Source organism: Hyaena hyaena, unplaced genomic scaffold (genome assembly GCF_003009895.1).
Source record: "Hyaena hyaena isolate Hyena2069 unplaced genomic scaffold, ASM300989v1 scaffold_1276, whole genome shotgun sequence".
NCBI lineage: Eukaryota > Metazoa > Chordata > Mammalia > Carnivora > Hyaenidae > Hyaena > Hyaena hyaena.
This window is the reverse complement of record NW_024081882.1, coordinates 66,873-93,048: the sequence shown is the minus strand read 5'-3', so window position 1 is coordinate 93,048 and position 26,176 is coordinate 66,873. Positions and strand designations below refer to the sequence as shown.

The following is a 26,176-nucleotide window of genomic DNA, read 5'->3' as shown; positions in this document are numbered from 1 at the left end:
AGGCAGCCTCCTTAGATCATGAAGTGACTTTGAGGATGAAATCCTTACTGGGATGATGGAGCAGCAAGTTAGAAGGGGCTGATGTCCTTAACATTCTGGAGTCTCTATACTAGCCTCAAGCTTTCGTATTACTTGAGAGAATAAATCCTTACATCAAAGTGTGGTACCTGTACTACAAAGTGTGGTCTCAGCATCACCTGAGAACTTAATAGAAATGCAGATTCTTGGCTTCACTCCAGATTTACTGAGTATCCAGTGGTAGAGTCTGAAAATCTGTTTTAACAAGAAGCACTTTTAGTCATATTCTGATGCATACTAAAGAGAACCATTGCCACACAGTCAAGCCATTGCTACTTTTTGGGTTTCCTGATTTATAGTAGAGCTTAATTTTAGCTGATTCAGTTATAAAGACACAGTAGTTAGGTTTAAAGTAAACTTGGATAATTAAAGAGAACAAAGAATAGATCACTTTACTTATACTCAATGTGTAAAGAATTAGAACAGCATTTTCCAAATGTGTTTTGCTGAACACTAGTCCCTTGGGATGTTCAGCACAAAAAGAATTCTGTGGTTAGTTTGGAAGATAATACTAAATTGGAGATTGATTATGCACATTAGATGGTAGCATTTCTAAATGTCTAGAAAAGAAACCTGTTTAGTTTTATTTAAGCCCAGTGTTTGCCAAAATTGATTAGATCCTTATTTTCACATAATGCCTAGCAGTTTCTCTCTTGTGAAACTGAGGTGGTAATCCGATTTTGTGGGATACAAAGGTAGTATTTATTTTTATTGTTTTAAAATGACAAATAATGTGTGATGAAAGACAAAATCTTAAGTATCTTTTTAATGCCACGTCTGTTCCTTGAAATATGTGTGTATGTGTTTAAGGCAATGCAAAGGCAAGCAGATATGTTCACTGTCCTGTGGGCAGTTTGAGAATGATGCAGTATATAATGAGCTGTAAGGAAAGCAATAATATATGTCATTACAAGAAAGAAAGCAAGAGAAGAATGATAAGGTTGAGGAATAGACATTTGAACCATTTTAGAGGAATAGTGGAATTTCACTTGTTTATCAATGGAGAAGGTATTTCAGGCAAAGGGGATTGAAAGAGCTCAAAGAGTAGATTTGGGAAAAGGCAAGAATTTGGCTGGAGTATAGGACATTAATGGGGGAGCTGAGAAATGGGCTTGGAAAAGTATTTTGCAGATAGATCATAAAAGGGTTGTGAGTTTTATAAGAGATGAAACCATTATAAACCTATGAGCAGCTGACTCACACAGTCCTTTAGAACAAAATAGCTAACCAGAGAGTACGATTTGGTCAGGGAAATAATGGACGTGAGGAAAAAGCCAAGGATGGCACATTTCACTAAAGTAATTGGCAAAGAAAATGCCCTGTATTAGATCGAGGTACTGAAAAGGAGAGAATTAAGAGTGTGAACTTTTTCTCAAAAGAAATTTATGGAAGCCTCTGGTTCATTTCATAGTGTCAGTGCTAAGTCATTTCGGGGTGTTTTTAAATGTCAACATCTGTTAACTCAGCAAATGACTTACTTTATTATTTCTTAGTTGTTGGTATAACATATCTTCTGCCATTAAAACTACATGTGGAAGCAGTTCTGGATTGGCCAGAGTCAGGACTTCTGGAAATATCCTCCATGAAAGCAATAAGAATACTGGCAGAATATTGTCAAAATCAACTTTTTCAGAACTCTGGGAATTAACCAAGGGCTTGCAACAAATTGAAGAACATTTATTCAAGGAAAAACAGCTGACTCTTGGTAAGAATTGCAAGAATTGGTAAGAATTGGTAAGTTTTGTCATATTTTAACTTGCCCTGTTCCTATGCCCCTGCCCTCAGCTCTGCAGTAGCCTCATAAACCAGCAGCCTTACAGTAATGTTAGGTGTGAAAGCCAATGGCTTAATAGCCATTCAAGATCTTAAAAAAGCACCATTGCCAGGAATTGTCACTATTTGACCTATTTGGGAGCTCTCTGGGAAAGCCCCATACACAGGACTGGTCTTTATTTGACCTGACTCAGAGTTTGCTCAGTAGACAAACTCTTTTCCCAGGCCATTTATTGAAAAAAATCATGGCATTCGTGTTACCTCACAGCTGCTTGAGGTGATAGCACCTGTTGAGGGAAAACAGTTTAATAGGAAAATCTGTGAATGATGTTCATAGGCTGCATTGAAAAATTCTAATGAATTCCTTGAGTTCTTCAGGCTGTGAACATGTTCAAGGCTGTGTGCATGTCCTGCAAAGACCTTGATCTTTCATCTCTGGCTGATCTTGAGGTTCTGGAAAACAGGACGTGAAGGCTAAGGCAGAGTTGTAAGCTGCCAGGGTGTTGAAAATGTGTTCCACAATAACAGCCTCTCAGCAAAGGTTCTGAGACTTATTGGCTTTAGGCATTTTAAGGAAATGTCTGTCCAATTATTAGCTGACCACTAAGCTAAACTGAACATGGAAAGAGTACACATTTCATAGAATTAGCCCAGGAAAGTCACTAAGTAAACATCAATATCATTGTTAATAAAAACTGGTAGTAACGATAAACTCTGGATTGAGAGGGGAGAAGTCTGATTTCCAAAGTTGGAAGTTAAAATACCCAGTTTTGAACAACAACAGCAACAACAAAAGTGAGCTGTGCAAAGAAATAGGAAAGTATGGTCTGTGTGTCAGAAAAAATAAGCCATCAAGAAAAACTGTCCAAAAGAAGCCTGACTGTTGAACGTAGTACACAAAGAGTTTATATTGTCTATTATGAATATGTTCAAAGAGCTACAGGAAGCAATATATAAAGAATTAAAGGAAAGTATGAAAATATCTCCCCAAATAATATCAAAAGAGAAATTTAATGAAAGAATCAAATAGAAATTAGGAAGCTGAAAAGTACAGTAACTGGAATGAAAAATTCATTAGGCTCAAGAGCAGATTTGGACTGACAAAAGATCAGTGAATTTAAAGATGAGTCTATTGAGATTTATCTTGAATGAGGAACAGAAAGAAAAAGAAAGAAGAAAACTGAAAAGACCAAGAGGCTTGTGGGGACACGTTCAAGGATACCAACAGCATAATGGGAGTCCCAGAAAGGAAGGAAAGAGGTGGAAAGAATAAAGAAATGGCTGAAATTTTTCCAAATTTAATGAAAATAATGAATCTGCATATTTAAGTTTAGAAAACTCCTAGTAAGATAAGCTTGAAGAGATCTAACAACCAAACATGTCATAATCAAATTATTAAAAGATTCCCTAAAGAGGGAATCTTGAAAGTAGCAAGAGAAATGACTCATTGAGTATAAGATATCTTTAATAAGAGTAACAGCTGACTTTTCATCAGAAATAATAGAGGCTAGGGCTGCTTGGGTTACTAAGTCAGTTAAGGCTCCAACTCTTGATTTCGGTTCAGGGCATGATCTCGTAGATTGTGAGTTTGAGCCCCGTATCAGGCTCTGTGCTGACAGTGTGGAACCTGCTTGGGATTCTCTCTCTCCCTCTCTCTGCCCCTCCCCCACTCTTGCTTGCTCATTCTCTCTCTCTCTCTCAAAATAAATAACCTTAAAAAATAGAGGCTAGAATTCATTTGGATGGCATATTCAAAGTGCTAGAAGAAAATAAAAGACCTCTCAACCAAAAGTTTATATCTATCAAAAATGAAGGTGATTCTAAGACATTATAACGTTAAGACATTCTTACACAAAAACTGAGAGAATACCTGCCGTACAAAAAAAAAAATTACAGGCCAAAGTGAAGGCACACTAGATAGTAACTTCAATCCACACACAAAAATACCCTGGTAAAGGTAACTACATAGGTAAATATAAATGACAGTATGTTTTTTTGTTTGTAGCTCTTCTATCTGATTTAAAAGAAAACTGCATAAAGCATTAATTATAAAACTGTATGAAGAGGCTTACAATGTGTAAAGATACAATTTGTATGACAATTGTAGCACAAAGGAGAAGGGAGGAAATGGAGATATATTGGGGCAAAGCTTTTGTTTCTTATTGAACTTAAAACTAGCAAACTAGATTGCTTTAAGTGAGATTTTAATTGTAATTACTGGGGAAACCATTAAGTGAAAAAATGTAAAGGGGAAACAAGGGAATGGTATATTAGAAATATCTCACACTAAAGAAGACAGTAATGGGGATACAGACAGAAAAGATATGAGACATAACCAAAAACTGCAAAATGTACCATAGGCAATACAGAATGTAAGAGAAAGCTTAATATATTTTGTGGTACATAAAATGATATGTAAAAGCTTAATATATTTTGTGGTACATAAAATGATATGTAAAATGGTACATAAAATGTATTTTATGGTACATAAAGTATATTAGGCTTTCTAATCAAAAGCTACAAACTGGAAAAGTATATGTAAAAATATCAAATTATGTGCTGTCTTTAGGAGACAAATTTAGAGTCACTACCACAGGGTAGTGTTGACAGCTTCAGATCAGTAAGAGGAAATGCCTTTCTGTTACCATTGGCAAAGCTGGTATTCAGATTGGGAGCACTTTCTGGGAACACAGTTGCCTGGAATATGGAATCCAGCCAGGTGACATCATTCTTGACAATAAAAAGCATCAGTTGGAAAAATTAAAATGGAGATTATGAGTATCTTCTTTTGTGAGGCAAGAGTTGGGAAGAATTGTGCCCAAAGAACTCCTCCCAGACCAAGAACCAACTGTTATAGATGGGATTCTTACAGGGAAGTACCATTCACTCTTCCACCCAGAACAGCTTCTTAGCATAAAGGAGAGATGATGCTGCAAACAACCACACCTGGGTTCACAACTGTGTGGGGGCAGAGATTGTCAGTCTTGAACTAGAGATGACCCAAAAGCTGGCAGAACACTGTAGAGGACTTAAGGGATTCCTAATTTTCTTAAGCTTTGTAGGAGGTGTTGAATTATGATTTATATCCCTCTTAATAGTGTAGCTTTTGATAGAATATAGCAGGAAGATTAAATTGGAGTTCTTTGTATATCCAGCCCTCAGGATCTCCACTGCTGCAGTAGAGCCTTACAGCTCTATCCTCACCACTCATAACCATCTATGACATGTGCCATCATGTACTTGGTGTAGAGTACCTCTCTTATTTCTGCATAAATAGGCTGATAAGTCTTCCATTATTTTCTCCCTCTGGTTTGAGGGGCTCTACTTGAGTTCCAGACTAACATTGTACCTTATCTGAGAATACATTTCCCCATGACAACCTTTGCCCTCTCTGTGTCAATCATACCACTGCTTTCTTTAAGTTCTCTAATCAGCCAGTGAAGTGTGATTTTCAGTTTGGCAAGTGTATGACCTACTGCTTACTATATAGAAGGGATGTGATCCCTAACGATGTGAATACTGCAGTTGCAGCCATAAGTCAAGGAACTCTGTTCAGTTTGTAGATTAGTTTCCAACTAATTTCAACAGCCATCCAGGCTTGATGCCAGGAGTCAATGTGACCAAAGTCCAGTGGGCTGTCTGCTTGATGAGCAACACGATGGAGGCCTGAGACTACTGGACAACAAGTTACTTGAAAAAGATGTCAGTCAATAACCTAACCTAACCTAATCTTAGTTTCTACCTAGTTCACAGCTAGAAAGAGATGAGCAAACTAAAGCCAAAATGAGCAGAAGAAATAAGATGAGAACCCCAATAAAGAGAAAAACAATAAAATCCGTGAAACCAAAGTTGGTTCTTTGTAAACATTAACAAAATTGAGAAAACTTCAACTAGACCAAGAAAAAAAAGATTCCAGTTTTCAAAATCATAAATGAAACAACTTCAGTATAGACCTTACAGAATTAAAAAGGGTGATAAGGGAGTACTATTAACAACTGTATGCCAACAAATTAGATAACCTCGCTGAAATGGACAAATTCCTGGAAAGTCACAAACCTGTAAACTTGTCACAAAACTGACACTAGAAGATGCAGAGAATTTGAATAGATAATGAGGAAAGAGAGCAATTAGTAATTAGAAAATTCTTACAAAGGAAAGCTCAGGCTAAGATGACCTCATGGTGAACTGACCAAACATTTAAAGAAGGGGTTTCAGTTTTTTCCTTGTAATTGATTTCCAGTTTCATTGCATTGTGGTTAGAAAGATACTTGATATGATTTCAATTTTCCTAAATTTAGTGAAGCTTGTTTTGTGACCTAAAATGATCTGTCTTGGAGAATGTTTCATGTGCACTTGAAACAAATAATGTATTCTTTTTTTGGGATAGAATGTTCTTTATCTGTTAGTCTATTTGGTCTAATGTATTGTTTAAAGACACTCTTTCCTTATCGATTTTCTGTGTGGGTGATCTATCCATTGATGTAAGTGGCATGTTAAAGTTTCCTACTATTACTATATGACTGTCAACTTCTCCCTTTATGTCTATTGATATTTACTTTTAAGAATTTAGGTGATTCTGTGTTGGGTCTGTAGATCTTTACTACTGTTATCTCCTTTTATTGGATTAATCCCTATATTATTATGTTACATCCTTCTTTGTCTCTTGCTACAGTCTTTGTTTCTGTCTCCTTGGTGAAGTTCTCATTGAGTTCGTCCAGTCTTCTTAAATCCAGTGTGTAGCTTTATGACCATTACTTTGAAGCTTTTATCAGGCATATTTATCTCCATTTCATTTAGTTCTTTTTCTGTTGATTTTGTCTTGTTCTTTCATTTAGGACACATTCCTTTGACTCCTCATTTTATCTAACTCTCTGTTTGTTTTATGTATTAGGTAGGTCAGCTACATTTCCTGGTCTTGAAAGTAGTGGTCTTATGTAGAGGATGTCTTGTGGAACTCTGTAGTGCAACACCTGCAACACCTGCCAATCAGCAGAACCAGGCACTCCAGGGGTGTCCCCTGTGTGGGCTCTTTGCACCCACCTGTTGTTTTTAAGCCATGATTGTTTTTGGCCCAGCTTGCTTCAATGACCTGCTTTGCCCTCTGTGGGTGCATCAGGCATGGTTTGCTCTCTCTATTGTTGAACGGCCTGGTGAAAGCTGCTACAGGCTCATTGGTAGGTGAGGCCAGCAGTCAGCATAGCCATCTGTAGTTAGCCTTTCTGTCATAGCTGCATGCCCACAGAAGGACAGGGCTTGTTCCCTGCACGGCCAGCTAAGAGGCCTGGCTGCAGAAACTGGGTGTATTGGTGTGTGTAGTTATCTCCTCTGCCTCCTCAGTGTGGAGTCACTTTGGAGTGGCACTGATACTGGTTGATGCTTCCAGCTCGGTGTAGTGGGGTAGGAATCGCTTTGGAGGAATACTGCTGAGGTGAGAGGCTTGGATGGGGTGGGGCCATAGGGGAACAATGGACGCTGCTATCAAGGTAGATGAAGAATTTTGGCACTGGTGCCTGCAAACGTCTGGCTATCTAGGCTTGGGGAGAGGAGGAGAAGTGGTGCCCACTAGCACTTTTCTTCCAGTAGAAATCTGCAGGTCTTTGCCCCTCTGGCACACATTCTAATATTAGTCAGTAAGTGTCCCTTATGTATACCCCAGGTGCTGCTTTTGTGCTCTGTCTTGGGCTGAGTTATTTAGTATGCTGGGTTTTAAGGGCAGAAACTCGGTATCCTATTGTCCTTCAGCTCTCCTGGAGTTAAGCCCACTGATTTTTATTATTTTTTAATTTTTTAAAAGGAATTTTAGAGAGTATTCATGAGTTGGGGACAGGGACAGAGGGAGAGAGAGAGAATCTGAGCATGGAGCTTGAACTGGGGGGTCGATTCTGATTCTGGGATCACGACCTGAGCCAAAATCAAGAGGACACTCAAACGACTGAGCCACCCAGGTGCCCCCAGCCCACTGAGTTTTAAATATCTGAATTAAGCACTGTTGGTTTTCTTTTCTTTTTTTTTTTAAATTTTTTAATGTTTTATTTATTTCTAGGAGAGAGAGAGAGAGAGAGAGTGTGAGCAGGGGAGGGTCAGAGAGAGAGGGAGTCACAGACTGAAACAGGCTCCAGGCTCTGAGCTGGCAGTCAGCACAGAGCCTGACGCGGGGCTCAAACCCACGAATCATGAGATCATGACCTAAGCGAAAGTCGGACTCTTAACCAACTAAGCCACCCAGGCGCCCCAAGCACTGTTGGTTTTCAAAGACAGACATTATGGGGGCTCATCTTCCCAGTTCAGTTCCCCAGTACTGGGAGTACCTAGTGTGGACTTTGATTCCCTTGCTTCTCTTTGCTTGTGTTGTCCTTCCCATCTGTGGTTGGTCACTCAGGAGGTCTAGTTCCCAACTGTGTCTCTGCCTCACCTACCCTTTTTGATGTGGCATTTTCTCTGCAACCAGCTATGGAAGGTCTGTTCTGATAGTCTTCAAGTCATTTTCAGAGTTAGTTGCATAGAGGTAGCTGTTATTTCAGTGTCTCTTTGGGATAAGGCAAGCTCAGGATCCTTCTCCTTTGCCATCTTTCCTTTCTCCATATATAGCAACATTAAAAAAGGATTATACCCATGAACAACTAGGATTTATCTCAACAAAAAGCTGGTTTAATATTTGAAAATCAATATAATATACTATATTAACAGAATAAAGACAAAACTCCATGATCATGTTAATAAATACAGAAAGAGAATTTGACAAAATCCAGCACCCTTTTATAAAAACACTCTACAAACTAAGAATAATAAGGAACATCCTCAAGCTGATAAATAATATTTATAAATAACCCACAGCTAACATCATACTACATGGTAAAAGACTATGGATGCTTTCCAGTAACAAGACAAAGATGTCCACTCCTGCTACTTCCATTCAACACTGGACTATTTTGTTCTAACACAAGTCAGTTAGATAAGAAAAAGATATAAAAGACATTCAGGTTGAAAAGGAAGATGTAAAACTGTCCCTACTTGCAGATGACATGATCTTGTACATAGATAACAAATCCATTAAAAGTCTTTTAAAATATGTTCAGCATGGGTGCAGATACAAGATCATTACACAGAAAATAAATTGCATTTCTGTACCTTAGAAATGTCTATAACTGAAAGCAGAATTAAAACAATTCCATTTACAATAACATCAGAAAAAAAATAATTAGGAGTAAATTTAACAAAAGAAGTGTAAAACTTGTACACTAAAACTATGAAACATTGGTAAAAGAAAGTAAACAAGACCAAAATAAATTCAAAGTAATAATGGATTGGGAGACAATATTGTCAAGTTGGTAATACTTCCCAATCATTTAACGATTCAACACAATCTCTATCAAAATCTCTGCTTCTGTTTTTTAATAGAAATTAACAAGCTGATCCTAAAATTCATATGGAAATAAAATGGGCTAAGAATAGCCAAAACAATGCTGAAAAAGGAGAACAATTTAATTTTTCTAGGAACATATTCTTGATTTTAAAACTTGTTATAAAGCAACAGTGATCAAGATGGTGTGGGTGCTGGTATAAGAATAGACATATAGACCCATGAAATAGGATTGAGAAGTTTTTTTAAAAAATGTTTTAAAATTTATTTTTGAGAGGGAGAGAGAGAGTGTGTGCATGCACAAGCGAGCACCAAAGGGTGGGACAGAGAGAGGTAATCCCAAGCAGGCAGAGCCCACTGTGGGGCCTTATCTCATGACAGAGAGATCATTATCTGAGCTGATATCAAGAGTCAGATGCTTAGCTGACTGAGTCACCTAGTTGTCCCTAGGATTGATAGTTTCTTTTATAAATTTCATAATGGTCATTTGATTTTTGAAAACTGTATCAGGACAATTCACTAAGGAAAGAAGTATTTTCAACAAATCATACTGAGACAACTGGATATGTAAAAGAATGAAGTTGGACCCCCTATCTCATACTGTATGCAAAAATTAAGTCAAAATGGTTCACAGACCTATTGTAGAGTGAATACTATAAACCTCTTAGAAGAAAACATAGTTGTAAATCTCTGTGGCCTTGGGTTAGGCAAAGTTTTCTGAGATATGATGCCAAAAGCACAAGTAAGACAAGAAAAATTAGATATATAGGAATTTATTAAATTATAAATTTTTGTGCTTCAAAGGACACTATTAAGAAAGTAAAAAAACAACCCACAGAATGGGAGAAACATTTTCAAGTCCTATATATCTCCTAGAGGACTTGTATTTAGTTTAAAGAACTCTTACAACTCAATAATATTAAAAACTTTAAAAATGGGCAAAGGATCTGAATAGACATTTCTCCAAAGAGATACATATGGCCAATAAACACATGAGAAAATATTAAATATCATTAGTCATAAAGGAAATGCAAATCAAACTATAATGAGATACTTCATACCCACTAGGACAGTTAGAATCAAAAAGTCAGATGACAAATGTTGGGGAGGACTGGTAGAAACTGGGAATGCTGGTGGAAATGTGTAATAATGCAGCTGCTTTGAAAAACAGTTTGACAATTCCCCTAAATGTTAAACATGGAGTTATCATATAGCCTGGCAGTTTAACTCTAGCTAATTACCCAATAGTCATGAAAACTTACATTCACACAAAAACCTCATACATGAACATTCATGGCAGGGCTTTTATAATAGCCAAAAAGTGAAAACAATCCAAACATCCATCTACTGATGAAAAGATAAATGTAATATGGTATATGCATACAATGGAATGTTATGGGGCAATGAAAAGGAATGAAATGCTAATACATGCCACAACATTGATGAACCTTAAAAACATTACACTCAGTGAAAGAAATCAGCCACAAAAAAACCTGTATACTGTCTGATTTCACTTATCTGAATATTTCATTTTGGGTATTATGAAATGTCCAGAATAGGTAAATTTGTCAAGACAGAAAACAGATTAGAGATTGCCTGAGGATGGGGAGTAGTAGGGAGAAGGTGTGACTACTAAGAGGTGTGAAATGTCTTTTTTGGTGTGATGGAAATGTTCTCTAGTTGATAGTGGTGATGGTTTCACAACTCGATATAATAAAACCACGGAATTGTTCACTTTTTTTAAAGAGCGAATTTTCTCTATCATATGAGGAAAAAAGTGCGTGTATTATTCATTCAGAACGTATTTGAGTGTCTTCTGATTGTCAGGTATCTTAATAACCCCACTGTGTGACTCACCTAGAATCTTACTCTTGGTTTATGATTTTGAACCTAAATCAGCATGAAAATCACTTGGTTATCTTTTTAAAACATGAAAGTTACCCAGTGTCCATACCTAGAGATTCTACCTTAATATAACAGAGATGGGATTTGAGAATCTATGTTTATAACAAGTGCCCTTAAGTATCTCTGATGCAGCTTCTTGGGAGGACCACATTTAAAAACAGTTCTGGGGGCTCCTGGGTGGCTCAGTTAAGTGTCCAACTTTTGATGTTGGCTCAGGTCATGATCTCACTTCTTGTGAGATTGAGCCCCATGTGGGGCTCCATGCTGACAGTATTGAGCCTGCTTGGGCTTCCCTCTCTCACTTGTTCTCTGCCCCTCACCAGCTTATGCACATGCACAAGTGCACACGCTCTCTCTCAAAATAAATGAATAAACTTAAAAAAAATAAAAGTGATATGGTAGAATGAAGTCTCAGTTTTACCAGCTACATTTTTATTTCCTTCTTCTCTTCTTAAAGGGAAATTTACTTTTTTTTTTAAAGTTTGAGAGAGAGAGAGACTCAAGCAACCTCTATGCTAAATGTGGAGACTCACATAGGGCTCGAGAACTTTACCTTCTGAATTGAATGTGTATAGATTAAAATTAAAACATTTTGTTTTTAAGGTTTATTTTGAGAGAGACAAAGTATGGCTAGGGGAAGGGCAGAGAGAGAAGAGAGAGAATCCCAAGCAGGCTCCGAGCTGTCAGCACAGTGCCCCACATGGGGCTCCACCCCACGAACCATGAGTTCATGACCTGAGCTGAAATCAAGAGTCCAACGCTCAACCAACTGAGTCACCCAGGCACCCTGAAAACATTTTTTTTTCATGTTTCTCATTGCCTTTGATCAGGTCTTTATTCAAAATTAGCTGTCCAAAATGGTTTGACATTTATGGAGTAAACAAAGTTTATGCAGTAGGCTTCGCTTCTTCCGTGGTGGGTTGCTTTTCTGCAGGCTTCTTCTCAGCTTCTGGTTTCTTGGTAGCTGCAGCGTTTTTCCCACCAAAGATTTCTTCTGCTTCTTCATACCAACAGCCTTCTTTCCTTTTTTCCTATAGGCTTCTTGGCTAGAAACCCTTCTTGTCTGTTTTGGCTTTTAAGGCTGCTCCTGCTTTATCCATCTGGAGTTTATGATTCCTGGCCTGGTAAAGAATGGTTTTTCCAGCACATGGTCTTTGCATATGGGTTTATCTTCAACGTGATTCTTGGGTTGTTCAGTGGATTCTTTTTTAGGACTCTGTGTGATGACTCTTCTGGCATGGTGCTCAGAGAATTCTTTGGATCTCTGGGCTTTTCAGGCTTCTGCCAAGGTCTGTATTAAGCATCTTGTGCATGGGAAGGTTGTAGTCACTCTTGAGAGGCAGCCTTATGCCAAGTGCCATACAGATCGTCTAACTACAGAAAGCACTTTCAGTACAAACGGAGAAACATCCCACATGCCCACCAGGAGCAAGTTTCAAAATGTTCAGTTTGCTTACATTAATAAAGTAGATTAATTCCAGGGATGTTTCTGCAGGCTTTGATGATACCGTTGTCCTCATTATAGATAATATAGGATCCCCTGCATTGGGTACGACTTTTTTTTTTTTGCATTTTGCTCTTGCCATTTCTCATGTACAGAGAGGCATAGACCTTTTTGACATCATTACTGGCTTTAAGTGTCTTAAGAAGCAAAACAGCCTCCTTGGTCTTTTGTAGCCTTCAACTTTTATCTTCAGCCACAAAGGAAGTTCAGGAACTTCCTCAGTATGATGATCTTCAAGACATTAGCAGTGCTGGTAATGCTAAGGAAGCCAGGACAGAGCAGATTACATATCACTTGTGTTGTGTTCACTCTGAGGTGCCAGTGGTTGGTGCAAGCATGTAGCTGCCATGACACATATTTCCAAAAACACCCTGGCCAGAAGAGTGAGTCCCACCACCTCAAACTCTGGGAATTCAAGCCACTGCCCTGCCAGTACTCCAAGACTCAGCATTGGTTTGATGACCGACTAATTCACAGACAACATAGTACTATCTGTTGTTTGTGTGCAAGTTGGTGTGAACAGAGTTCACAGGATCAGGTCAAATGGGAGCCTTGAACCCCATAGGCAAAGTAACATTTTTGCCACATGACTCCCTCTTTTTTTTTTTCTTAATTTTTTTTTAAATTTATTTATTTCTAGGAGAGAGAGAGATAGACCACGTGAACAGGGGTGGGTCAGAGAGAGAGGGAGACACAGACTGAAACAGGCTTCAGGCTCTGAGCTGGCAGTCAGCACAGAGCCGGACGTGGGGCTCGAACCCACGAACCGCGAGATCATGACCTAAGCGAAAGTCGGACGCTTAACCGACTAAGCCACCCAGGCGCCCCATGACTCCCTCTTTTTAAAGTACACTGATATCAATGGACAAGCATATGCACTGGCGGGACAGGAGAAAGCCCTGCTCTTCTCAACCCCACAGCTCCTACTCGAAAAATATAACAAATACATTTTAGAATATTTATTGTATTTCTGGAAAAATCGTCTGTTTCTTAGTTCCAAATGGACTGAAGAAATCACAATAGATGAGACTGACAGATTAGAATATATAAGAATAAACCATGAAAACGGTAAAATGTGATAGCTGATGGGAAAAACTTGCCTGAGTTTAGGAGAAAGTGGGTCAATAGTTATAACAAAGTGGTTATTCAAATTTATAAGAAAATCATTAAGATTCCAGTAGAGGAATGCAGAAATAAATATGTAAAAACTTTTCAAAAATAAAAGAAGTGCAAATTAACTTCTGGATTATATTTTTATGCTTAGTAAAGCAGCAAGATATTGAAATGGCTAGGTCCTATGGTTCTGGTTAAATTGGTGTGGGGTTTCACTTAGGAAAGCAGTGTGAATTTGGTATAAAGTAGTTTGATCATGTCTCTGAGCCATAAAAATAATTATCTCCTTTGATTCCAGTGATGTCATAAAAATTTGTGTAAGAAACATGATTTAACAGAAACAAAAACGTGAATTTATAGATATTCAGTTGGAAATTGAATAAATGTGGAACAAGTAAATTGTTTGATAATTCATTATACATTAGTATAATAGACTGTTACACAAGCATAAACTATATAGACATACATTATGCTCATACATAAGGGAAATAATACCTAAAAAGGTGTTTGTGCTAAACATAACAGTGGTGGAACATTTTTAAAAATCCTTACTTTTTTTGAACATTTTATTGTAAAGATTTCCCAACATACAACAAAGTTAAAAGAATTTTACAGTGACTATCCATATGTCATCACTTAATTGCTGCCACTCACATGTTGTTATACTTTATCATATAGTTATATATTGTAATCTTTTTATATTTTTCATTAAATTTTAAAATTTTCCCCAGTTATGCATATTTTTGATTAACAGAGGCATAACTTATATGTTTCCATTAAAATACTTAGGACAGTTTCTTGTAAGTTTGTAAACTGGCCACCAGGTGTAGCTCTGGACCCACAGCATCCTGGGATAAGCATCTGCAAGGAAGGTTTTAGTAAAGGTAACTACCAAATGCAGTCAGACTTGTTCATTCAGTAAGGGTACAGTGAATCAATCTCTTTTTCATTAAGATCTAAAGTAATTTAGGTTATATGTTTATTTTATTGTTGATAAAGTCTTTGCCACAATTTCTTTGACCTGGAACTTAACTTTCTGACTTCACAGCATACAGGTCAAAAGTTTTGGGTTATATTATTTGAAATGATTATGTTAAGAAGGTTTAAATTAGTTATTGAAATGGAAATGTTCATATTTTTTTGCACAATGAAAACTCACCCTAACTATAATTTTTCTTTAGTGTGATTTATGTCTTTATCTCTTTAAACATAAACTCCATAAGGTTTGGAACTATGCCTAGCATAATGACAGGCATTCAGTGAATATTTGATGAATAGATACACATAAAGAATAATTTGAAACATTTTTCTGAAGGCTGTTTTGAAGGAACTGGTAAATCTTTTCTTTTTAAACATTTTTTTAAATGTTTATTTATTTTTGAGAGACAGAGCACAAACAGGGGAGGAACAGAGAGAGAGGGAGACACAGACTCTAAAGCATGTTATAGGCTCTGAGCAGTCAGCACAGAGCCCGATGCAGGCTCAAACCCATGAACACTGAGATCATGACCTGAGCAGAAGTCAGGTGCTTAACCAACTGAGCCACCCAGGTGCCCTGGTAAATCTATTCTTTAAGAAATGTGATTGTTTCATTTTTATTTCCTTTTAATAAAGGAGAAAGGATTAATTTCAAATATTCCTCAGAGTTTAAAAATAGCTCCCAGATAAAAATATTTTTCTGTTTTTAATTGTAAAAAAGAACATTGTCACTTTTGAAGAAAAATAGAGCCCAACTACACTGAAATCCATTTTAAACAAAAATGTTTTCTTCTTTTTCTTCCCTTTAAAGGAATCCACAATTTCTCTCTATGTTAGATGACATAACTATCAATTTGTTTCTACACACAGAAAATAAAATCATGAAGGCAAGAATCTAATGGTATGGTCAAATAAACTGTCTACTAGAATAACCAGGGGGAAGGATTTTCCAATTTAAAGCCCCCTCCCCTTTTTTAAAGAAGAGAATATTTGATAAGCAGTCTATGAAACATAGCAGCTTTTTTTCCCTATAAATTGAAGCTATTCAGAATAAAAGGTGTTGAGAAATTTTTAGTGTAAGTAAAGATGTCTTTCTCAAAGAATTTAATATGTTTTGGAATTTTTGATACCAAGATGGAAAAATTCATCATGAATAAATATTATAGTTGTTTTGGAGACCTGGGTGGCTCAGTTGGTTGTGTGTCTGACTTTGGCTCAGTTGATGATTTTGTGGTTCATGAGATCAAGACCTGCATGGGGCTGTGTTGACAGCTCAGAGCCTGGAGTCTGCCTGGAATTCTATGTCTCCCTCTCTCTCTGCCCCTCCACCACTCATGCTCTGTCTCTCTCTCTCTCTCAAAAATAAATAAACATTAAGAAAATTAAACAACCCCCCCCAAAAAACATTATAGTTGTTTTCAGAAGTATTTTTGTTGTACAGAAAAAAAGGAATATTCTAAGAAATAGTACCACAAAATTACTTAGCTCAAGAATTAAATTACTAACAAACTTTATGTTTTATCACTGTATTCTGCTTTCACATGCATTCATTCTGTTAATTATACTTGACAAGGAAGAGTCATTTCATATATAGCCTGAAGGGCTGGATCTTTGATTGTTCTTCATTTCCTTGAAAATTAAGTAATGTCTATCTTGCATACCTGTCTTGCATACCTTCTCTCCCTTCCTTTGTGTTCTCTCTCCTCTTTCCCCTCTTTTCTCCTCTGTGAGTAGCTAACTCACACTTTTTTTTGTAACCATTACTTGTTTGTTTAGAGAAGTTTAGTTATTGCTGAAGAGTTTTACAACATATATTTTGTGAACATAAAATATTTCTGGGTTGTTTTTTTTTGTGGCGCAGAATTTATTTATTTATTTATTTTAATGCCAAAACATCACATAATTTTATTTTACTTTTTTTTTTTTTTACAAATAGTTTATTGTCAAGTTGGTTTCCATATAACACCCTGTGCTCATCCCCACAAGTGTCCTCCTCCATGCCTATCTCCCCCCTCCCACCCCGTCCCACCTCAATCAGCCCTCAGTTTGTTCTCAGCATTCAAGAGTCTCTCATGGTTTGCCTCCCTCCCTCTCCCCCACTATTTTTCCCTTTCTTCTCCCCTATGGTCCTCTGTTAAGTTCCTCCTAATCCTCCTATACCTGAAAACATATGGTATCTGCCCTTCTCTGCCTGATTTATTTCACTCAGCATAACACCCTCAAGGTCCATCCATGTTGCTACTCATGGCCAGATTTCATTGTTTCTCATTGCCATGTAGTGTTCCATGGTACAGATAAACCACATCTTCTTGATCCATTTGTCCGTTGATGGACACTTAGGCTCTTTCCATGTTTTGGCTATTGTTGAGAGGGCTGCTATGAACATTGGGGTCCATGTGCCCCTCTGCATCAGCACTCCTGTTGCCTTGGGTAAATTCCTAGCAGTGCTATTGCTGGGTCATAGGGGAGTTCTAGAGTTAATTATTTGAGGAACCTCCACACTGTTTTCCAGAGGGGCTGTACCAGTTTACATTTCCACCAGCAGTGTAGGAGGGTGCCCGTTTCTCCACATCCTCGCCAGGATCTAGAATCCTCGGATTTGCTCATTTTAGCCACTCTGACTGGCGTGAGGTGGTATCTCAGTGTGGTTTTGATTTGTATTTCCCTGATGCTGAGGGACACTGAGCATCGTTTCATGTGTCTGTTTGCCATCTGGATGTCCTCTTTGGAGAAGTGTCTGTTCATGTCGTCTGCCCATTTCTTCACTGGATTGTTTGTTTTTCAGGTGTGGAGTTTGGTGAGTTCCTTATAGATTTTAGCTACTAGCCCTTTATCTGATATGTCATCTGCAACTATCTTTTCCCATTCTGTCGGTTGCCTATTAGTTTTATGGATTGTTTCATTTGCCGTGCAAAAGCTTTTAATCTTGATGAGGTCCCAATAGTTCATTTTTGCTCTTGATTCCCTTGCCTTTGGGGATGTGTCAAATATGAAATTGCTGCGGTTGGGGTCAAGGAGTTTGTTTGCTGCTCTCTCCTCTAGGGTTTCGATGGTTTCCTGTCTTACATTCAGGTCCTTTATCCATTTTGAATTTATTTTTGTGTATGGTGTGAGAAAATGATCTAGTTTCATTCTTCTGCATGTTGCTGTCCAGTTCTCCCAACACCATCTGTTAAAGAGGCTGCATTTTTTCCATTGGATACTCTTTCCTGCTTTGTCAAAGATTAGTTGGCTGTACACTATTGGGTCCAAATCTGAGTTCTCTATTCTATTCCATTGGTCTATGTGTCTGTTTTAGTGCCAATACCATACTTTCTTGATGATGACAGCTTTGTAGTAAAGGCTAAAGTCTGGAATGGTGATGCCTCCCATTTTGGTTTTCTTTTTCAATAATACTTTGGCTATTTGGGGTCTTTTGTGGTTCCATACAAATTTTGGGATAGTTTTTTCTAGCTTTGGAAGAATGCTGGTACAAATTTTATTGGGATTGCATTGAATGTGTAGATTGCCTTGGGTAGTAATGACATTTTAACTATATTTATTCTTCCAAACCATGAGCATGGAAAGTCTTTCCATTTCTTTGTGTCTTCTTCAATTTCCTTCATAAGTTTTTTATATTTTTCATCATATAGATCTCTTATATCTTTGGTTAAGCATATTCCTAGGTACTTTATGGTTTTTTGTGCAATTGTGAATGGGATCAGTTTCTTGTTTTCTTTCTGTTGCTTCATTGTTGGTGTATAAAAATGCAACCGATTATGTTGATTTTGTACGCTGCAACTTTGCTGAATTCATGGATCAGTTCTAGTAGGCTTCTGGTGGAGTCTGTCGGGTATTCTGTGTAGAGTATCATGTCGTCTGCGAAAAGTGAAAATTTGACTTCCTCTTGCCAATTATGATGCCTTTGATTTCCTTTTGTTGTCTGATGGCTGATGCTAGGACTTCCAGCACTATGTTAAACAACAGTAGTGAGAGTGGACATCCCTGTCGTGTTCCTGATCTCAGAGGGAAAGCTCTCAGTTTTTCCCCATTGAGGATGATGTTACTGAGAGCTTCTCATAGGTGACTTTTATGATGTTTAGGTAAGTTCCTTCTATCCCAACTTTCTCGAAGGCCTTTATTAAGAAGGGATGTGCTATTTTGTCAAATGCTTTTTCTACATCTATCGACAACATCATATGGTTTTTATCTTTTCTTTTGTTGATGTGATGTATCACATTGATTGATTTGTGAATATTGAACCAGCCCTGTAACTGAGGAATGAATCCCACTTGATCATGGTGGATAATTCTTTTTATGTGCTGTTGCTTTCGATTTGCAAGTATCTTGTTGAAGATTTTATGCATCTGTATTCATCAAGGATATTGGCCTGTAGTTCTCTTTTTTTTTTTTTTTTGCTGGGTCTCTGTCTGGCTTGGGAATCAAAGTGATATTTGCTTTATAAAATGAGTCTGGAAGTTTTCTTTGATTTCTATTTTTTGGAATAGCTTGAGAAGAATGGGTATTAAGTCTGTTTTAAAAGTCTGGTAGAATTCCCCAGGGAAGCCATCTGGCATAGTGCTCTTATTTGTTGGGAGATTTTTGATAACTGATTCCATTTCTTCACTAGTTAGGGTCTGTTCAGATTTTCTATCTCTTCCTGTGTGAATTTTGATAGTGAGTGTGGGTTTAGGAATTTGTCCATTTCTTCTAAGTTGTCCAATTTGTTGGCATATGATTTTTCATAGTATTCCCTGATAATTGCTTGTATTTTTGAGGGGTTGCTTGTAATACGTCCATTTTCCTTCAAGATTTTGTCTATTTGGGGGTCGCCTGGGTAGCTTAGTCGGTTAAGCGTCCGACTTTTGCTTAGGTAATGATCTCGCGGTTCGTGGGTTCGAGCCCCGCGTCGGGCTCTGTGCTGACTGCCGGCTCAGAGCCTGGAGCCTGTTTCAGTCTGTGACTCTCTCTCTCTCTGACCCTGCCCTGCTCACGCTGTCTCTCTCTCTCTCCTAGAAATAAATAAATAAAACATTAAAAAAAAAAAGAAAAAAAAAGATTTTGTCTATTTGGGTGCTCTCTCTTTTCTGTTTGAGAAGCCTGGCTAGACGTTTGTCAATTTTGATTAGTTTTTAAAAAACCAACTCTTGTTTTCATTGATCTGTTCAACTGTTTCTTTGGTTTCTATATTGTTTATTTCTGCCCTGATTTTTATTATTTCTCTTCTCCTACTGGGTGTGGGGTGCTCTTGTTGCTCTCCCTCTAGTTCCTTTAGGTGCACTGTTAGATTTTGCATTTGCACTTTTTCTAATTTCTTGAAATAGGTCCTGAGTGCAATGTACTTTCCTCTTAGGACTGCCTTTGCCGCATCCCATAGAGTTTGGATTGTTGTATTTTCGTTTTCATTTGTTTCCATATACTTTTTAATTTCTTCTCTAATTGCCTGATTGGCCCATTCGTTCTTTAGTAGGGTGTTCTTTAACCTCCACGTTTTTGGAGGTTTTCCAGACTTCTTCCTGTGATTGATTTCAAGTTTCATAGCATTGTGATCTGAAAGTGTGCATGGTTTGATCTCATTTCTTTTATATTTATTGAGGGCTGCTTTATGTCCCAGTATGTGATCTATCTTGGAGAATGTGCCATGTGCACGTGAGAAGAAAGTGAATTCCATGGCCTCAGGATGTAGAGTTCTAAATATATCTGCCAGATCCATCTGGTCCAATGTGTCATTCAAGTCCATTGTTTCTTTAGTGATTTTCTGTCTAGTTGATCTATCCATTGCTGGAAGTGGAGTATTAAAAACTCCTGCTATTAGTGCACTATTACCTATAAGATTGTTTCTGTTTGTGATTGTTTTAAATATTTAGATGCTCTCATATTCGATGCATAGACATTCATAACTGTTCTTCCTGATGGATAGACCCTGTAATTATTATATATGGCCTTCTTTATTCATCCCTTGTTACTGTCTTTAATTTATAGTCCAGTTTGTCTGATATAAGTATAGCTACTCTAGCTTTCTTTTGACTTCCAGTAGCATGATAGATATTTCTCCATCCCCTTACTTTAAATCTCAAGGTGTCCTCCAGTCTAAAATGCATTTTTTGTAGACAGCAAATAGGTGGGTTTTGGTTTTTTATCCATTCTGTTACCCTATGTCTTTTGATTGGAGCATTCAGCCCATTTACATTCAGTGTTTTTATTGAAACATATGGGTTTAGAGTCATTGTGTCATTTGTGGGATTCATACTAAAGGTGGTGTCTCTAGCATCTTGCATTCCTTGCAACATTTCCCTCAGAGAGTCCCCCTCAGGATTTCTTCTAGGGATGGCTTAGTGGTGACAAATTCTTTCAATTTTTGTTTATTTGGAAAGACTTTTATCTCTCCTTCTATTCTGAATGACAGGCTTGCTGGATAGAGGATTCTTGGCTGCATATTTTTTCTGTTCATTACATTGAAGATCTCCTGCCATTCCTTTCTGGCCTACCAAGTTTCAGTAGATAGGTCTGTCACCACTCTGTTAGGTTTCCCTTTGTATGATAGGCCCCTTTTCTCCTTACCTGCTTTCAAAATTCTCTCTTTGTCCTTATTTTTGCCAGTTTCACTATGATATGTCGTGCAGAATTTTGATTCATGTTACATCTGAGGGGAGTTCTCTGTGCCTCTTGCATTTCAACATCTACTTCTCTCCCAAGCTTGGGGAAGTTCTCTGCTATAATTGTTCCAGGACTCCTTCAGCACCTTTCCCTCTCTCTTCCTCTTCTGGGATTCCTATGATATGGATAGTGTTCCGTTTGATTGTGTCTCTGAGCTCTTGAAGTCTTCTTTCATATTCCTGGATCAGTTTATCTCTCTTTTTCTCAGCTTCCTCTTCTTCTATAATTGTGTCTTCTAAATCACTTATTCTCCTTTCTGCCTCTTCAAACCGTGCATTGGACGCCTCCATTTTATTATGAATCTGATTTATAGCATTTTTAAATTCATTGTAACTCTTTTTGAGCTTCATAGTCTTTGTAGCAATAGTTTGTCTGATGTCTTCCATGCTTTTTTCAAGCCCAGCAATTAATTTTATGACTATTGTTCTAATTTCTTGTTCAGTTATGTTGCTTATATCTTTTTTGAGCAGTTCTTTAGCTGTCATTTCTTCCTGGAATTTCTTTGGAGGAGAGTTCTTCTGTTTCGTCATTTTGGTTAGTTTTCTATCTCCTGTTAATTTTAAAAGCTTGTTGTACACTCTGCCCCTGCGATTTCTGCTGTATTAAAGAGGGCTCTCTGTCTGTTCAGGGCCTGTCCATTCAGGAAGTGTTCTTTGAATGGTGTCTCTTGGTTTCACTTGTTTAGAGTTTGGCTATTTTGTTTCCCTACTCGTAGCGGTATTTGGGACTCTCCACCATGTGTACTTTGGCTTGTTTCTTGAGGTAGCCACACTTAAGAAGTTTCCTTCCCAGTGTATTCTGTCTCTTTCTCTTCCCAAACCTCTGTGGTTTAGTGTCCTATGGCTTCAGGCCTTCTCTGTTTGAAAGATGGGTGCAAGCCAAATGCATGGAGCTCCCTACTTCTCCACCATCTTGCTTATGTCGAATATAAAATATTTCTTAAAGTTATACTAAGGTGCAGATTTAGGTCATTATCATCATGTTTTTATAATTGTCCCAAAATATTATACAGATGAAGATTTTAACATTATTTGCTTTTACTTGAACATCACAGTTCATTTTTATCTAGCATCAGCTCCACTTATGATAATCAGCAGATAACTACAAATTACAATTGCTATTGCAAAGTGTATATGAAAAATGCATGCATAATTTTGATCATGATTATTGACCTCGCCTGAGTCATGGGTTGCATCATCTTCTGCAATCTGATTTATGATTCAGAAAATTTTCCTTCCACTGTATCTTTTTAATCCCTACATAAGCATCAGTCATAGTGGGTAAAAATGTGATTACAGTTTGCTTTCGTAGAAAAATCTGGATAATTTCTTGTGGGCTGTTGTAAGAATTTTCAGCTTTTTCTTTAAACAATAAACTTTATGCCCTGCTAAATGACAATTTTTTTTCTGTTTCTTAATTCTTAGAGGTTATTTTAAATTTGTTTTTTTACTAATTAATGAGCTTAACAAAATCATTATATTTTGCCAATTGGGAAGTGGTTTTGTTATATTCACAGTAAAAATCTGAGCCAGAGTAACCATAGATAACTTGAATTTCTAGAGGAAGAAAACTTTCCCCTTCTTTTTCTTCTAGGCTCTTTGGCTGAACTAATAATCACATTGAAATAAGACAGATTGACTAAAAAAACAAATTTAATTTTCTATGTATGGGAGCCTGACATAGGCATTAGTGGGTCAAAGCCAGTCACGCCATTGAAGCTTATATGCCATCTTAGGCTAAAGAGAAACAGGTAGGCATCTGGGCTCAAAGGGAAGGAAGACCATTCACAGGAAGATGCAAAGAGCAAAAGTTTGGTAAACAAATGCACATAAGTCTTTCTGATTAAAAAGTTATATCTGGTAATAGCTCTCTTCCTGATACAGGTCCCAGATCTGAAATTTTTTAGGTAGTTAAGGGGGAGATAAAAAGCTCTTGAGTCTGAAAGAGGCCTTGATTGCCTTCCACTCAAATAATCCATATGCCAAAGTGACACATTCTAGGGTGGCCTGTCCTGAACCCCATCAATATAATTAAATAAACCTTCAGACCCTGATATAACAATTGTTTTAAAAATATACTTTGGTTGTTAGTTTAATTTACTTGCTTTCAATTTTCACTTTCTTTTTGTGTTAAAAATTGATGAATATGGAATTGTTATTTTGTTTCATAAAGGCGATGTACAGTCAATGATCACAGTGCACAGGTGGGGTGGGTGCTAGGCATTATGTCCACATTATCTCACTGAATCTTTACAATAACCCTATAAAGTACACGTAGTTTTGCAGGATGTTTTATTGCAATACCTAGGATTCATTGTCTTCCCGCTTCGAAGAATGAAGAGAGGAACGAAACTGAGTAGGAGGCAAAAGTTTATTAGAGTATACAAGCAGAAAGAATAGTATGAAAGCTCCCTTTACAAAGAGGGAGCATTGGAAAGTGAATACCTGCGACTATAGGCAAGGGTACTTGTTTTATAAGGTTCTGGTCGCCCTCATTTCCCTTCCCCCTTGTTCCTTCTCAGGTTTTACCCTTACTGGCTAGGTGCTGTGTTTTCCATTCCTGTTTGGCTCATTTCCATTATGTGAGTGGTGGTCTATGACCATACCCTTCCTTGTGGGTCATATGTTTTATGGTCTACTTATTTTTATTTAGGTTTTTTGTCAAATTTCTGGGGGAAAACTGGGGGGTAGAAGGTGGTACCTGTTACATTCTTTTTTTTTTTAATGTTTTATTTATTTCTGAGAGAGAGAGAGAGAGAGCCAGTGTGAGCAGGGGAGGATCAGAGAGAGAGGGAGACACAGAATCTGAAGCAGGCTCCAGGATCTGAGCTAGCGGTCAGCACAGAGCCCGACGTGGGGCTCAAACCTACAAACTGTGAGATCATGACCTGAGCTGAAGTAAGACGCTTAACAGACTGAGCCACTCAGGTGCCCCGGTATCTGTTACATTCTTAAGAGGAATGTTAAGCCTGAGGGAGTTTGCTGTGGTCAGACACGCCCAGCCTTGTTCTAAAATAGTGTTTTTCCCCACCCAGGGACCTCAGGTCCTAGCCTTTCCCTACTGAATCCTGTCTTTTCCTATCATAGTAGTAGTAGTCTTTTACAGAGGAGGAAGGAAAATGGGCACAGAGGCTAGGTTTTTAGCAAGGATCACATTCATCATCGTTGAAATTAATGTGTGGGGCACTAGGAGAGATACTGAAGACACTAAGAGGTATGGATTTTTATTCCAGAAAATCTTCAGTATGGTTGTTGAGACAAGGCATATCTGAAAAAAGGTGAGATAAGAATTTAATTTTTTTGGCAAGTGCCATAAATCCTACAGTAGTCTCTCCTAGGAGAAGTGAATCAATTTTGTGGTCGGCAAACTAATCCGAGACTATTCTTGAGAACAAAATGAAGTGCAACGCCCTGTTTTTGCATGAATCTGTTACTGCCCTTACATTTTTAAGAGTTAAAATGTATTTCCTCTTATTATTTTCTTGAAACAAGGTGGAAGGATAATTTCTGTATAGGAAATAAATTTTCTTTGCTAACAAGCCATATATTACTTCACTGCTTTGTAAATTAGAGGCTTATTATTCTTTCTTTCTTTCTTTGTCTTGTTATTTTTTGGTGTAAAGATAATTTTCTTGAATGGGTGGTAAAAAGATTCACTCTACCTGTAAAGAAATAAATTTTAATTTCTGTAGAGGTTTAATTTTTTAATCAAAATACTCTATTGTGGGAGATGTGATCCCTTTAATAGAAACAGTTTATAATTGGGGCGCCCGGGTGGCTCAGTCGGTTAAGTATCCGACTTCGGCTCAGGTTATGATCTCACGGTTTGTGGGTTCGAGTCCCATGTCGGGCACTGTGCTGACAGCCAGCTCAGAGCCTGGAGCTTGTTTCAGATTCTGTGTTTCCGTCTCTCTCTCTGACCCTCCCCTGCTCGTGCTGTCTCTCTCTCTCTCACAAATAAACATTTAAAAAATTAAAAAAAAAAAAAAGAAACAGTTTATAAAATTGAAGGTCATTTTTCAGGCCAAAGCCATTGCCAGGGACCATCTATGTAGAACAAATAAATAATTTAATATGGAATGCAAAACTGTCAGTTCTGGTTTGAGTAAGAGATTAAAGTGGATTTATTAACTCTCACACCATTTTGAGGGAAATGTCTCTCAATTTGGTGGAAATCAGACACAGGCTCAATAGTTTTTACTTTCATTCTTTATTATCTGTGTCTGAGAGAACGGGAACAGAGGCATTACATGTGGAGAGAATAGAAAGAAGTGTTAACTATCTCAGTGTTCCCAAAGTATTTGTGTCCATTATACACTTTTGAAGAGTAGAAATTACAGCAGGTCATTGGAGAGATTCAGAAGATGGATGTCTTTTGTTTTCTTCCTAATAAAAGTTTTGGGAAGTTGAAAATGCATTTCATAGTTACTGTATTCTTTCTTAACCGTTACTGTTTAAGATTGTTGATGCTTTTGACTGTGCACTCCTGCATATTGAGAGACAGATGTTCCCTCATGGCTCTTATCATGAATTTATGGCAAGTTGTATCTTCTCTGTACTAATCTTTCACATAGCCTATAAGTCTCCTACACATGTATCAGTGTATATCTTTATATTCTTATTTGTAGCAAAATAAATTTTGTATATATCCTTGCTCAGCTATGAAGGGTTTGTGGTACTGTACTCTATGAGCTCTGGCTTACATTAAGTCAAGCCTACACAGCAAGAGGTGAAGAGACCAATTGGTGCTGGGACAGAAAAGACAACTGGCCTTTAGGAATTATGAATATTGGGGGGCGCCTGGGTGGCTTAGTCGGTTAAGCGTCCGAC

At 37.6% G+C, this 26,176-nt stretch overlaps 1 pseudogene; it reads right to left on the bottom strand.

Moving 5' to 3' along the window:
- Positions 1-12,003: 12,003 nt before the first annotated feature.
- LOC120224785 overlaps positions 12,004-26,176 on the bottom strand; it is a 46,311-nt pseudogene continuing 32,138 nt past the window's right edge.